We start from the raw sequence: 11,553 nt of genomic DNA on the forward strand, positions 1-11,553 counted from the left end.
TGTGCCGTTGCCCATATTTTAGTCAATTAGTTTTTTTTTTGGTACAATAATTTTTCTAGTTAATTACAATAAGAAAAACTTTAAAAATTTTACTAGCTCAAGCATTTTAAGTGTACCGTTGAGTTAGTTTGACAATTTTATATAACTTCTCTAAGATGAGTCATACCGCATTTTTCTTTTTCTGACTGGTCTTTTGCAGTTAGCATAGTATCATGAAGTTTCATACCTGTCGTAGTATGGGACAGGATGTCATTTTATAAGAATAAATATCCTGTTGTGTATATATATACATTTTCATTATCCATTCATCCATTGATTGGCGTTTAGGTTGATCTACCTGTTGGGTGTTGTGAACAATGGATTTCAATTTATTTTATTTTATTTTTTATAGAGATTGGATCTCGCTCTGTTGCCTAAGCTGGTCTCAAACTCCTGGGCTCAATTGATCTTCCTGTCTCAGCCTCCTAAAAGTGTTGGGGTTATAGGCATCAGCCACTGTGCCCAGCCATTAATGGTTTTCAAATATTTCTTTGAGATCCTACTTTCAATTCTTTTGAGTTGAATATAATTCGACCCAAAAGTGGGTTGCTGGAACATTTGGTAATTTTGTTTTTAATTTTTGAGGCACCGCCATACTGTTTTTCATAGCTAAGCCATTTTACAATCCCTTGGACAGTGTACATAGGTTCCAGTTTGTCAGCATGTTCATCAAAGCTTTCCATTTGGCATGTTTGATGTGTTTTTTATCGTTGAAATATGGAAGTTCTTTATATTTGCTGAATATTAAGACCATACCAGATATATGACTTACCAGCAGTTTCTCCAAATTGATGAGTTTTCTTTTCCCTTGTTGATAGTGTGTTCCCCTGCACAAAAGTTCTTAATTTTCATAAATCACATTGCCTTTTTGTTAAGATTGCCCCCCCACAGAGTTTTTACCTCTAAACCTTGTCCCCATTCAGCCTTCAGCACTTCATCAATTACATTTATGTTGTCCTACCCCAGTATTATTTCCCACAATGGTTTTGGTCATGGGTTTCTGTTTCAGTTACTTATGACTCTCTTAATCAGTTGGGTTGGTGAGATCCCATGCAAAATTCAGTTTTTGTTTGTTTTTTTGGATTCGCCTGTGCTGTTTGAATCAGAATCAAATCCACTTTCCAGATACTGTCAAACGTTAAACTTTGTGAACAAACATTTTCAAGTATATGTAGTCTCAGGACTGCTGTTATGAGCTTTTTTTTCTGCACATGAATTAGTAGGACTCTGTTATGAAAGATGCTACACATTCGATGTACGAAGAGACATTGGGGTACCCAGGAAGCACATCTTTCTCTCCGGATTCACCAAAAGAGACATTTTCCTATTCTTTTTTTTTTTTTTTCCAAGATGGAGTCTCACTCTGTTGTCCAGGGTGGAGTGCAGTGGTTCTATCTTGGCTCACTGCAATCTCTGCCTCCTGGGTTCAAGCGATTCTCGTGCCTCAGCCTCCTTGAGTAGCTGGGATTACAGGTGCCTGCCACCACACCCGGCTAATTTTTGTATTTTTCGTAGAGACGGGGTTTTGCCACGTTGGCCAGCCTGGTTTTGAACTTCTGACCTCAGGTGATCTGCCCGCCTGGGCCTCCCAAAGTGCTGGGATTACAAGCATGAGCCACCATGCCTGGCCATAAATTTGTTATTTTGGAATAATTTTAGATTTATAGAAAACTTGCAAAGATAATATACAAAGTTCCCATATACCCGTCACCCATTTTCTTCTAATGTGAGCATCTTACATAACCATGGTCCATCAAAACTAAGAAGTTATCACTTGTATATTACTATTAGTGAAACTCCAGATTTTCAACAGTTTTTCCACTAATATCCTTTTTCTATTCCAGGACCCAATCCAGTATACCCCACTGTATTTAGTCTTCATGTCTCCTTGATCTGCTCTGTGACAATTTCTCTCTTTCCTTGTTTTTTAAAATCACTTTGACAGTTTTAAGAGTGCTGGTCAGGTATTCCATAGAAAGTTCCTCAATTTGGAATTTTTCTCCTGATTAGACTGGAGTTAGGTGTTTTGCGGGAGAATGCCACAAAGGTGAAGTGTCTAGGCTCATCACTTGATACACCTGGTGACAGTAACCTTGATCACTTGATTAAAGCAGTGTTTGTCAGGTTTCTCCACTTTAAAGTTACCATTTTTTCCCCTTTCCATACTCTGTTCTTTGGAAGTGAGTCACTAAGTCCAGCACAGGTCCAAGGGAGGAGGGCCAATTCAGCTCCATAGTTCTGGAGGCTGGGAAGTCTAAGATCAAGGCACGCCAGGTGCGGTGGCTCACGCCTGTAATCCCAACACTTTGGGAGGCCAAGGCAGACAGATCATGAGATCAGGAATTTGAGATCAGCCTGAACAACATGGTGAAACCCCGTTTCTACTAAAAATACAAAAATTAGCTGGGCATGGTGGCGTCTGCCTGTAATCCCAGCTACTCAGGAGGCTGAGGCAGGAGAACTGCTTGAACCCGGGAGGCAGAGGCTGCAGTGAGCCAAGATCGCGCCACTGCACTCCAGCTTGGGTGACAGAGTGAGACCCCATCTCAGAAAAAAAAAAAAAAAAAAAGATCAAGGCACTGGCCAGTACCATGTCCAGAGGGTCCGTTCCTCATGAACTCCATCCTCTTGCTGTGTCCTCACGTGGCAGAAGGCTACATTTTCCTATTCTGCTGTTGCTTTACCCATAGTTACACTCTGGCATCAAAATTGCTGTTTGAGAAGAAGTGAGTATAGACAGGGGAGTAAGAGGTCTGATGACAGAGGCAGGGAATAAATGTTTGGAGTCCACAGCATCATGAGAATTTCTTAGGAATAGAGTCTAGGCCCCCAGTGCTGTCACTCTCACCCATCCTCCTCTACAATGTGAGATGTTTCAGGACCCAGTGGCTTTTAAGGATGTGGCTGTGAACTTCACCCAGGAGGAGTGGGCCTTGTTGAATCCTTTCCAGAAGAATCTCTACAGAGATGTGATGCAGGAAACCTTCAGGAACCTCATCTCTATAGGTAGGGGTGACAATATTACCTCCCTCAGTGAATTGAATAACATGTTTCTAGCTTATCAATGCTATTCAGGGATTTGGAATATGGATAGGCAATCCTTCGATGAACAAATCAGGCATGGCTGCAGTGTCCCATAAACATGGAATCTAATGATTTTTTAAATACCTTATACTAATTCAGGACTATTTTTTAGGGAAAAAATGGAAAGACCAGAACGTTGAAGATCAGTACAAACATCCCAGGAGAAACCTAAGATAATTTACACTCACAAGACAAAGAAATGTCTGAAGAAAATCTCACATTGTCAGAAATTGTTAAAAAGAAGCCAACAAAAGAAATAAGCTCAGCATAAAATGTATTTATTCTTAGAAAATTTTCTCGAAAAACATATATTTCAATGTGATACAGAGGTTTAATGTTCATACAATAGTTTACTTGGAAATAGTATTAAGAAACTTCGGCTGGCCGCGGTGGCTCACGCCTGTAATCCTGGCACTTTGGGAGGCCAAGGTGGGTGGATCACCTGAGGTCGGGAGTACAAGACCAGTCTGACCAACATGGACAAACCCTGTCGCTAGTAAAAATACAAAATTAGCCAGGCGTGGTGGCACATGCCTGTAATCCCAGCTACTTGGGAGGTTGAGGCAGGAGAATTGCTTGAATCTGGGAGGCGGAGGTTACAGTGAGCTGAGATCACGCCATGGCACTCCAGCCTGGGCAACAAGAGCAAAACTCCATCTCAAAAAAAAAAAAGAAACCTCATGTAAGTATTCTTTTTTTGATGATAGATATAGACAGGGCCATCTTGTAGAACGTGTGATCCATTCATGTTTAAACAATTCAGACAGGGCAGAAAGCCTACACTTTGCAGGATAATGTTAAAAATGAAGCTGGACATGGTGGCTCATGCCTATAATCCCAGCACTTTGGGAGACCAAGGCAAGAGGACCACTTGAGGTCAAGAGCCTATGATCAGCCTGGGAAACACAGCAAGACTCTATTTCTACCAAAAATAAAAAATTAGCTGGGTATGGTGGCACACACCTGTAATCCAACTTTCTGGGGAGCCTGAGGTGGGAGGATCACTTGAGCCCAGGAGGTGAAGGCTGCAGTGTGTTATGATCACACTGCTGCACTCCAGCCTGGGTAACAGAGTGAGACTTTGTGCCAAAAAAACAAAAACATTAAAAATGCAAGTGTAATACTTATTAACGAATATTAAATCACTTATAAACAGACCCTTAATTATGTGCTTGGCATTTTTCACAGAAATTTTATGGGAGAGAGACTCTGAGAGTACAGAAGGTAATCAGTGTGGAGAAACTTTCACCCAGGTTCCGGAAGACTTGCTGAACAAGAAAACTCTTCCTGGAGTAAAATCATGTGAAAGTGGTACGTGTGGAGAAGTCTTCATGGGACATTCATCCCTTAATAGGAACATCAAAGCTGACATTGGACACTAACCATGTAAGTGCCAGAAATTTGGAGAGAAGCCATATAAACATAAACAACGTGGGAAAGCCTTGAGTTATAGCCACTGCTTTCGAACACATGAAAGGCCTTACACTAGAGAGAAACCTTTTGATTGTAAGGAATGTGGAAAATATGTCATTTCTCCTGCAAGCATTCGAAGACATATGGTAATGCACAGTGGAGATGGACCTTATAAATGTAAGTTTTGTGGGAAGCCTTGGATTGTCTCAGTTTATACCTTACCCATGAATGAACTTACACTGGAGAGAAACCATATGAATGTAAGCAATGTGGTAAAGCCTTCATTTGGCACAGTTCTGTTGGAATCCATGAAAGAACTCACACTGGGGAGAAGCCATATGAATGTAAGTAGTGTGGGGAAGTCATTCAATTTTTCCAGTTCCTTTCACAGACATGAAAGGACACACACAGGAGAGAAGCCGTATAAATGTAAGGAATGTGCGACAGCCTTCAATTGTCCCAGTTCTTTTCACAGGCATGAAAGGACTCACACAAGAGAAAAACCCTGTGAATGTAAACTATGTGGGAAAGCATTATCTCACCTTATAAGCTTTCAAAGACACATGAGAATGCACACTGGAGAGAGGCCTCGTAAATGTAAGATATGTGGGAAAGCCTTTTACTCTCCCAGTTCATTTCAAAGACATGAAAGAAGTCACACTGGAGAGAAACCCTACAAATGCAAGCAATGTGGGAAAGCCTTCACTAGTTCCACTTCGTTTCAATATCATGAAAGGACTCACACTGGAGAAAAACCCTATGGGTGTAAGTGATGTGGGAAAGCCTTCAGATCTGCCAAGTACATTTGAATACATGGAAGGACTCACACTGGTGAGAAACCCTATGAATGTAAGCAATGTGGGAAAGCATTTCATTGTATCCGCTCCTTTCATAGACATGAAAGGACTCACACTGGAGAAAAACCTTATGAATGTAAGCATTGTGGGAAAGCCTTCACTTGTTCCATGTATATTAGAATACATGCAAGAATTCACACTGGAGAGAAACCTTACCAATGTAAGGAATGCGGGAAAGCCTTCATTCATTCCAGTTACTGTCGAAAACATGAAAGAACTCACACTATTAATATATGAGAGAAATGCTACTTTTTAATTTTTATTTTTGTAGAGACAGGGTCTCACTATCTTGTCCAGGTTGGTCTTGAACTCCTGGCTTCAAGCATCCCTCCCAGCTTGAGGTCTCAATAAAGGAAAGCAATAAATGTAGAGATGGAGTTAGGGGATGCCACACTGGGATTCATCAGTGGCCTATCTTACATATGATTTCGAAGGCAGACATGAGGAAGGCCTTAGTCACATTTTAGAGCCAGCCACATTCATATGGGCTGTGTGGTCCCCTGATTCTAGCCCATTTTCCTGATTCTCTTGCTTGTCAATTGAGAGTATCCTCCAAATCTCTTGACTTTCCTTTTCTCAGAGGTGTAGGTTTCCAAAGATGTCCCCAGAAGCTCCACATTCAAGTTCTATCTACAGTTTGGTTTTTCTTTAAGTATTGTAATGTCCATACCAGAGAAAGAATGCGGACTGTCATGGGTGGGGAATGTTCTCTGATGCTCAACTCTCTTAGTCTGCAGATTGAGTTGGTAGGAGGTGTGATTTGTTTACATGCACCTTTGTTCCTGCTGGTAGTGACCTTGTTCTTGATTCAGCCTGACAGCTTACTATGCTGCCATCAGAACCAACTTGGTGAGAGCTCTGCTGCCCTGTGCAGTGACTGGTCTCATCTAGGACTCTCATGTGAGAAGGAACACCTTGCTCTGGTCAGGAAATGTCCAGTGTTTCCTGTTATCCACAGGAGAATGTAATGCGTCAGTTCATTTTCAATTATCTTTGATTATATGTGATTGACAATGTGTATTTTTGAGGGAGCAAAGATTTCTGTACATATTTCTTAAAAATTGTTTATTCAGCTGGGTGCAGTGGCTCACGCCTGTAACCCCAGCGCTTTGGGAGGCCAAGGTGGGCAGATCACGAGGTCAGGAGTTTGAGACCAGCCTGACCAACACGGTGAAACCCCATCTCTACTAAAAGTACCAAAATTAGCTGGGTGTGGTGGCGGATGCCTGTAATCCCAGCTACTCGGGAGGCTGAGGCAAGAGAATCGCCTGAACCTGGGAGGTGGAGGTTGCAGTGAGCCAAGATCACGCCACTGCACTCCAGCCTGGGCGACACAGCAAGACTCTGTCTCAAAAAAAAAAAATTTATTCACTGTTTTTCGGTTGTGTACTTACAAATGTTGTTATCTTTTTTTTGTATACTGAGAAGCTCTATTAAAATATCCCTTGTCAACATGGATCAGATCAAATGTATACTGTTACCAAGTTATTTGTTTGATATTGTGAGTCAATATCACCATGTGTATAAACCTCATTTATTTCGAGATGTAAATTACACTTTTCAGGCATATCTACTTATAATTTTTACCTTTTTTTTTTTTTGAGACAGGGTCTTGCTCTATAACCCAGGCTGGAGTGCAGTGGTGCAATCATAGCTCATTGCAGCTCTGAGCTCCTGGGCTTAAGCAATCCTCCTCCCTCAGCCTCCTGAGTCGCTGGGACTACAGGTGTGCACCATCATGCCTGGCTAATTTTTTTTTTAATTTTTAGTACAGAGGAGGTCTTGTTATGCTCCCCAGGCTAGTCTCCAACTCCTGGGCCAAAGCAATCCTCCCGTCTCAGTCTTCCAAAGTGCTGAGATTATAGGCGTGAGCCACTGTTCCCAGCCACAATTTTTATCTTGACCATAATTTGTCATTCTTTTATAATCTCCGAAGTTAAATCTTGCTGTTATGAGTGCTCTTTTGCCCAAAACCACCAGTATTAAAAAAACTGTTGTCAAAGAGGATGTAATAAATTGTAGTAATAAATATGACCGCAAGCCATAAATGACTGCAGAACATATCAATAAGAGGGTTCTCCGTAGAATTTCTTACAGGATTTCTGTTTTAGGTGCATTGTTCTCTGTTCAAGGAGGTGAGTCATTTTTGTATATTGGATGCTGTCAGGATGTGAACTTAATTGTACCACTGCTAATCATAGTAGTTCTCACCTAGAAGGAGAAAGAATGGATTGGAGTTAAACCTAATTGAAGACAATTGCTGGTCAGTCACATTATGAGAAGAGGGGAATTGGAATTTTTGGTTATTTTTATGATTTGAAATATGTTTTCTTCTATCCCATCTAGGGATATGGTTACAGAATGCCCTCGTTTTTGTCCTGCTCCATCGTGGTCACTGAGGAGCACTGTTTCACATTGCAGGTGTCTGACATGTGTCTCTCCAAAGGCTTAAGATTTGGCCTTGTGGTGAGGGGAGGCAGCTCCCAGACTTGTGGACCTGTTTTTGTTTTACTTATTCTCCAAAACCTGAGATATTTCTTACAGTGTATGAACACTGTGCCACAAAATGCTCCAGTTAAAAATATATAAAGTCACTTACTCCTTAGGAAGCTGTATAATACTTTTAAAGAAATGTCCTTACTGAGTCAAATGCGGTCAATATATTGATGTAACTGTCTGAATGCACGCCTAGGAAGGATAAAAGTCAGCATCGCTATTCCAGTCAAGCCTTTCTTGCTCAGATAATATGCTCTTGATGTAACCCTCTTTTTTCTTTTTGACACAGGGTCTCATTCTATCACCCAGACAATGTGGAGTGCAGTGGCGTGATCTCGGCTCACTGCAATCTCCACCTCCTGGGCTCAAGCGATCCTCCCACCACCTTAGCCTCCCAAGTAGCTGCGACCATGCCCAGCTAATTTTTGTATTTTTTTTTTAGAGACAAGGTTTCACCATGTTGTCCAGGCTGATCTTGAACAGGAGTTCAGCAACCCTTTTGTGCCACCACTGTAGAGTAATAGGCAACATGGAAAAGTTAGTTTTATATATTATACAGTGGCATGGAACAATCCAATCACTTTTTTGAAGTACCAGCCAAACTCTTTTTCAGAGAAGCCTGTTTGAAACTCCCTAGAGTCAAAACCTGGTACCACAGGAAGAGCAGCAATGAGTGACCAACCCCTGACTCTATGTGCAGATGACATATCCATCCCCAGATTACGTATCAACATAAGTGAAAGGTACGGTCATTGCCTGTCATTTTTTTTTTTTTTTTGAGATGGAGTCTCACTTTGTCACCCAGGCTGGAGTGCAGTGGCACGATCTTGGCTCACTGCAACCTCTGCCTCCTGGGTTCAAGCTATTGTCCTGCCTCAGCCTCCCAAGTAGCTGGGATTACAGGTGCCTGCGACCACACCTGGCTAATTTTTGTATTTTTAGTAGAGACAGAGTTTCACCATGTTGGCCAGGCTAGTCTTGAACTCCTGACCTTGTGATCCACCTGCCTCGGCCTCCCAAAGTGCTGGGATTACCGGCGTGAGCTACTGCACCCAGCCCATTGCCTGTCAGTTTTTACAGAGTGTCGCTTAGATCAAGAAAGAGATGGTAATACAGAGTTAGGTATGTCTGAAACCAAACACGGCCTCATCCTTCTCCCTTGAAGGCCAAATGCACTCTGAGAGTTTGGTTAGAGTACAAACAACGCCACCCACTTCACTCCAGATGTGATTTTCTACAGGAGGCAGGTACTGTGTTGGGATGGCCAGTGAAGGTAAGGAACACTAGAGGTGCAGGTTTAGGTGCTGAATGGGACACAGCCTGGACATTATTAGCCTTGACTATGGAGGTGTCTTGATGTTTCTCAAATCGAGACTAGTCTGGCCAACAGGAAACTGAACTGGTTTTCAATGGACAAACTCATATATATAGGGATCTATTCGCTTCCTTTAAGCTTCAGTTTCGTTATGTGGCATTTAGCATGAGTGACTCCATTTTGGTCTGGTCTGGTTTCTAAGTGCCTAGTGCAGAAGCTTAGTCCAAAACAATGGCCTCCCATAATTTTCATTTTAACATTTCCTTTATACTAATACATTATATCAGGTCACCTCAAATGTCACCTCCACAGAGGGTTCTTCCTCTCACCTCAGTTAGTCCTACTTCTTTTCATTCAGTTTTTTGTTACACTGCACTTTTTAGGATCTGGGAAATCCAATCAAATTTCGCAGGGTTTATTGCTTTTTCTTTTTTTGAGACAGTCTCGCTTTGTCGCTGCCCAGGCTGGAGTACAGTGGTGCAATCTCGGCTCACTGCAACCTCCACCTTCTGGGTTCAAGCAGTTCTCCTGCTTCAGACTCCTGAGTAGCTGGGATTACAGGCATGTACCATCACACTCAGCTAATTTTTGTATTTTTAGTAGAGATGGGGTTTCACCATGTTGGCTAGGCTGGTCTCGAACTCCCAACCTCAGGTGATCCACCCACCTCGGCCTCCCAAAGTTCTGGGATTACAGGCATAACCACTATGCCCAGCCAGGTTCATTACTTTTTAAAAATCAATCTATGAAAAGTTAAATTGGTCAGGCATGGTGCCTCAGAACCTGTAATCCCAGCACTTTAGGAAGCTAAGGTGGGAGGATCACTTGAGGCCAGGAGTTGGAGAGCAGCCCTGGCAACACGGTGAAACCCCATCTGTACAAAAAATACAAAAATTTGCTGGGCGTGGTGGTGCACACCTGTGGTCCCAGCTACTTGGGAGGCTGAGGTGGGAGAATTGCTTGAGTCCAGAAGATCAAGGCTGCAGTGAGCTACTGTACTCCAGCCTGGGTGACAGAGCGAGACCTTGTCAAAAAAAAAAAAAAAAAAAAAAAAAATCATGTAAATGAAACCAAATTCAGTGATGTTACCTTTTTTTCTTTTTTTGGTAGAGACAGGGTCCCACTATGTCGCCCAGGCTGGTCTCAAACTCCTGGCCTCAAGCGATCCTCCTACCTTGGCCTTCCAAAGTGCTGGGATTACTGGTGTGAGCCACCATGCCTGTCCTACCTTTATTTCTAACAACTGTCATGCCTTACATTAAAAAGTCCTTTAGAAAACAGCTTTGAGCCATTTTCCAGATAGGGGAAGTCAATGAAGCTCCCTCTTGTGGTGAGGGCGACTTTAACATCCACACATCCTGTCTGGGGGACTGGATTTCTGAGTTGTGCTGAGACTTAAGAGTGGAAAAAAGGTCACTCTTTTTCCTCTGCTCTCACACAACACAGAATACTTCTGTGACCAAATGCAAATATCTGAGAAGTGTCCCCCACGTACCAAGCAAAGCATCAATTCTGCAACTGACTCCAGCTCGATGTCTTCTAGTTCCAACACTTTCTACCTTTATATAAGGTACAAAACTGCCTGAGAAATCATCTGACCATGTGTCCTGGTTTGCCAACGATAATCCTTGATAGTAGCTGTTGTCCCAACATAGTTTTTCATAGCACCTCATCTTCTTGCCATGGTTATCTGTGTCTGAACAATGAATATGTATGAGTACTTTCACACATAAGCGAAATTAGGTTTATTAAATGAAGTTTCCAGGAACGTTCAAATTTCAACACCTGATTTGCCTTATCACAAGTTATGGCTATGCTAATTTCTCCAGGCAATATTCACGGAATATTGAATTTATCATTGTAAGGTGTGGAGCAATGAAGATGCCCAAGAGGCCAGGCTCACACCTGTAATCCCAACACTTTGGGAGGCTGAGGCTGGAGGATCACTTAAGCTCAGGAGTTTGAGATCAACCTGAACAACCAAATGAGATCCCATCTCTACCAAAAATAAAAAAACTAGCCAGGCATGGTGGCACGCACTTGTAGTCCCACCTACTTAGGAGGCTGAGGTGGGAGGATTGCTTGAGCCTGGGAGGTTGAGGCTGCAGTGAGCAGTGATCGCACCACTGCACTCCAGCTTGGGCGACAGAGTGAGACCCCGTCTCAAAAAAAGATGGCTAAAAAAAATATATATATATATATATTTTTTTTTTTTTTTGAGACGGAGTCTCACTCTGTCTCAGGCTGGAATGCAGTGCCATGATCTTGGCTCATTGCAACCTCTGCCTCCTGGTTTAAGCAATTCTCCTGCCTCAGCCTTTCAAGTAGCTGGGATTACAGGCATGAACC

General features: G+C 42.3%; 1 pseudogene; it reads left to right on the forward strand.

The window, feature by feature from the left end:
• Window positions 1-1,504: 1,504 nt before the first annotated feature.
• Window positions 1,505-7,429, forward strand: LOC129460893 (zinc finger protein 491-like; annotated as a pseudogene).
• The last annotated feature ends 4,124 nt before the right edge of the window (window positions 7,430-11,553 follow it).

Source organism: Symphalangus syndactylus, chromosome 13 (assembly GCF_028878055.3).
Source record: "Symphalangus syndactylus isolate Jambi chromosome 13, NHGRI_mSymSyn1-v2.1_pri, whole genome shotgun sequence".
NCBI lineage: Eukaryota > Metazoa > Chordata > Mammalia > Primates > Hylobatidae > Symphalangus > Symphalangus syndactylus.